We start from the raw sequence: 4,622 nt of genomic DNA, 5'->3' as shown, positions 1-4,622 counted from the left end.
TAATAATGACAAATAATTTGTCATTATTAACTTCTGATATGCATATATGTTTGCATTATCCTTTCTGCTAATAGTTCATTGCTGTTTCTGACCGCCTTTATCATACTGAAGATTCTGGAAGGGGCCCTAGTGTATTACGTACGTCAAGCCAAATGACACCGAAGTTTATCACTGTTAGAATGTTTTGTGTCCCCAATCATTATGGTTCTTTGGTTATTTATGACCCAATTACTCGAGACGGCCTGCCATTTTACGTGGTCATCTAAGCCACAAGGGGTTGATTCACAGTCCCCAATGCTAGCAGTCAGGTTTTTGCACACTGAGTAAATTTACTGCTCTGGCTGGGTTTTAATCTAACAGCCTTCGAAAATCGCCATTCCTCACAAATTGCTGGTGCCTTTCGGTGCTTTCAGATAAAAGCCTTGCTCGGTGCGTCTCGGTGCGTTTCGGTCGTTATACGGACCGAACACAGATACAAGATGGCAAAATCTCCTTTCTATGATCATAATAACAATCATTATGTTTCATACAACGTGATGTTATTATAGTTATGGTACTTTCGTGAAACGCTACTAAATTAATAGCGCTCTTAGCGGCGCGAGCATTTTTCTATTGATGGTGACAACGAGTCGAGTACGACATACTATCCCGTCGAAACGAGGCTAGAATTGTCAGTTTCACGCTATGCTAAGTTTAGTTCGAGTTATTAATCCCATAAAGCCTGGATATTCTTCAGAGTCTCAGGAACTGTAACGAAGACTATTACTAGGTACAACGACAGTAAGGTCTGTTGCGAAGGCCGTAGTAACTCGAGCTTTGTAAATTTACGGGTATACTCATAATACTGTGCCAATCATTAGTTAGTGCAATTAACACGTAGGGGCTTATAGGCCTAGTTATACATGTGTTTTCGGAGACATTTCGTACAGTTACACCTCTTTTTGACAGAAATCACAACTGGTATAGACTGGTATAATCCTAACTCTAAGCATAATCCTAACAATATACCTGTCAAATGTCCAACGCCAACGCCATCCTTCTGAACCTAAATCCTACCTTTTTTTGAGGTACGGTACGTTTGAAAAATTAATATCTTATGCACAGTAACTAAGTTGGGCTCATGAATATAAGCGCTGACCACAATTTATTTTTACAATGTGCGACATGTGCAAATGTGGGCAGCTCTTATATCCTTTGGCCCTAAGATGCGTACAGTTCAAATGAAATTTGGGACTCGTCACAACTCCGTTGTTTAGGACCATTGACATTGTATTAACTAATAATCAATACCGGATACGTGAACATATATATTTTAGGTTACGATTTAGCGGTTGAGATTGATGGTGGGATTCTGTGTCAATCTCATTCCCTTTCGCTCTTTGATCTCATTTATTCAGCCTCACGCTATCATTTTACTGCCCCTTTACCTGTGGCCCAAGCGTGCCATAGGTGAATTTGTTTATACGTATTTTATGCCACTAATTCGTGATGGAGGGAAGGACAGCCAGATGATTCTTGTCATACCACAAGCTCACGTGACCAGGGTCAGCAAAGCTAAACATAGCAGTTATAATTTTGTTGACTCTTCAGTGCACAATATTGAGATTTTTTTGTACCAGCCCAGAGGGCGGTAACAGCTTTTTTTAACTAGCCCTCACCATAATTTACCAGCCCTCACAAATTTTGTTTGTAAAATCAATGTCATGTTTCACGCTTGCATTCTTGATTTCAAATTTGTAAAAATGTTGATAAATTATAGCATGATATCCTACAGGTAAGGCTTTAAAAAAGGCATTTGTTTCCGCTAACGAGCTGACACAGTAGGCAGGCAAAACTTTTTTTATCAATTATTTTTTTTTTGTATTTTAACAATACTTGTTTTATACTTATAACAGCCCATATAATGACTTCAAAGATCAATGCATTGAAAAAAACAAAAACAAAAAAATAATTAATTGTTGATCACAATAAAAAGTTTTGACACGGCGGTTTAAAAAGTACTCGGTCAGGTTAGCGGAAACAAGCGTTTTTTTAGGCCTAAAACACTAATGTAGGCTATTTGCTCATTAACCTGTTCCCCGCGGATCCACGAGTCGGCTCATGAGAACAATCAAAACGCATCCCCGCAGATCCACGAGTCAGCTCGTGGATAGATTATTGGTTTTTGTTACTCTGATTTCCAACAGATGGCAGGCACTACCTACCTAGATATTAAACAGGAACAGTCTATATTACCCCAGTCATACATGAATTAAAGAATACAATGCTCTACCGTTGATTCGAACGTGAAATCATGAGTTTTGAGACTCAAGGTAAATTTGTAAAACTAGAAGGTAAACTAGAAGGCGTAGATCGAACCAAGGTTTGATTATCGTTTTCCTAACGGTATATAATATAATAACTGTGTAGTATATAAAATTTTGAGGTATTTTTGAATGTAGAAAAACAAAACAAGGTTCATACCCCACACATGTGTAAGCGTTGTCACATTTTTTACCGGAAAAAATAGTATACTGTCGAATGATATCATAACAAAGTCGCGAAAATTCACCGGTGCGGTGGCATTTGAGACGAAAATGCACGAAATGTCCGTTTTTTTTCTGTTTTCATATCAATATATTATTATGAAGGGGAACGATTTTCATACTATTTGAACGTGTAAGGGTGAGATAACACTCATGCAGAGTAAATGGGTCAGTTTGGTTAGCTTTCCTACAAAGGAAATGTGGTAAATCTAAAAGTTAATACGCGGTAAAAACTCGAAAATCCCAGCGCAGGTCGGTAAGTGCATTGTTAACACCGGCAGCGTAGAACGTGTTAATGCTATAAATAAAAATGTTGGTGCTCGTTAACACGCCTGATACCACCGGCTCGGAGGGCCAGTGTTTTGCCAATGTTAACGGCCCTCCAAATAATTTGCCGGATTTTGCTCATTTTTTGTATGTGAATGAATAAGGGCTAGGGGTTTTGATATTTAAAAAAAAATTATGCAAATTAGGTAGGGTTTGGCAATTATATAGCATATTATATAAACACAGAGTCTGTGGTTTCACACTCGTCTGGTTCGTTTTACAAGATTTCATTGACAATATCTTTAATGCAAAATTGGTATTTCCTCTCCACCCTGCCGATAAAACGTCTATATTAGAGTAAAGATTTACAAAACATGTCGGAACGCAGCATAACCTATTTATTTCAAATGCCATCGCTACAAAGCGGGTATAGCGCCATCTACGGTCACAAATTGTGATTCATTTTGGTTTATAAATTATTATTGCGATATTCAGATGGCAATCGTTTCTATAATGTACGTCGATGGTTGCTCAATTAAAACTGACTTCTTCTTACTCACTCATTTGTGTCCTTTTTTTGTGGTGAGCTACAGTTTCATTGACACTTTCATTTTATCAGACTTCTTATTTTTACCATCTGTTTTATGTAAATGAACAGTTGCACTTCATGCTTTTCTCATATAGTGAAAATTTTTGGAGTACAGGTACCTCTCGATTTATGAACGTTTGTTATGGGATTTTTGTATAATGTGATCAGTCGAAATCGTCATCATCATGTGTTGAGAATAATAGCACTTTTAAATTTTTTGCAAGGTTATATTCAGATATTCAATATAGTTTGTATTCAAATACATTTCAGACCTTTGCATGAATATGTGTTCACGAGCCGAGTGTTGAACTTTTTAGCTCAGCTGATGAAGTCAGATGCAGCTTGTCTAATCGCATGATTGTCCGTGCGTGCGTGCATGCGTCCGTGCGTCCGTCAACAGTTGGGCACAAATCTTAACTGCTCAACGTACGGTCTTGATATTCGGGACGTTGGGAGGATCGCGAAAAGGACTCGGGATGTCGAATTTGGGGGTCAAAGGTCAAGGTGCTTTTTTTTACCAGACACATTTTTACCATCTGTTTTATGTAAATGAACAATTGCACCTTATGCTTTTCTCATATAGTGGAAATTTTTGGAGTACAGGTACCTCTCGATTTATGAACGTTTGTTATGTGATTTTTGTATAATGTGATCAGTCGCAATCGTCATCATCATGTGTTGAGAATAATGGCACTTTTAAATTTTTTGCAAGGTTATATTCAGATATTCAATATAGTTTGTATTCAAATACATTTCAGACCTTTGCATGAATATGTGTTCACAAGCCAAGTGTCGAACTTTTTAGCTCAGCTGACGAAGTCAGATGCAGCTTGTCTAATCGCATGATTGTCCGTGCATTCGTGCGTCCGTCCGTGCATCTGTCAACAGTTGGGCACAAATATTAACCGCTCCACGTACGGTCTTGATATTCAGGACGTCTGGGAGATTGCGAAAATAACTCGGGATGTCGAATTTGGTGGTCAAGGGTCAAAGGTCAAGGTGTGTCAATGGAGGGAATATTTCCTCCTTAGCTTAAGGTATAAGAGGAAATACGGAATTGCGGCACAAATCTCAACCGCTCGACCAACGCTCTTAATATTCGATGCATAGTGTGATGGGGAGGAAGCTCATCACCAGCGTGATATTGGAGGCAGGGTTCTCCCTACGTTGCGCAAACGGGGCGCGCACGCCCCGTTTGGGAAAACTCCCCCCTGTTTCAATCGTTGCGCCCCGTTTAAATT

The 4,622-nt window shown here is 38.8% G+C and overlaps 1 protein-coding gene across 5 annotated transcripts in view; it reads left to right on the top strand.

Annotated features, from left to right (window-relative positions):
* The window catches only part of LOC106809676 (glucocorticoid modulatory element-binding protein 1-like), a 19,841-nt gene that overhangs the window by 7,289 nt on the left and 7,930 nt on the right, over positions 1-4,622 (top strand). For 3 of the 5 annotated variants that reach the window (XM_014812845.1, XM_014812840.1, XM_014812841.1), the window contains exon 1: positions 474-769. The exons of 1 other annotated variant lie outside the window; for it this stretch is intronic. The gene's annotated coding sequence lies outside the window, so the exon portion shown is untranslated. Of the gene's footprint in view, positions 1-473; positions 786-4,622 lie in introns of those variants that run through there. One more of the 5 variants, XM_014812843.1, reaches the window with a different exon arrangement.

The sequence above is a fragment of the Priapulus caudatus genome, unplaced genomic scaffold, assembly GCF_000485595.1.
Source record: "Priapulus caudatus unplaced genomic scaffold, Priapulus_caudatus-5.0.1 Scaffold375, whole genome shotgun sequence".
Taxonomy (NCBI): Eukaryota; Metazoa; Priapulida; class Priapulimorpha; order Priapulimorphida; family Priapulidae; genus Priapulus; species Priapulus caudatus.
Note: the sequence above shows the minus strand (reverse complement) of the source record. Positions and strands in the feature narration are given on the sequence as shown.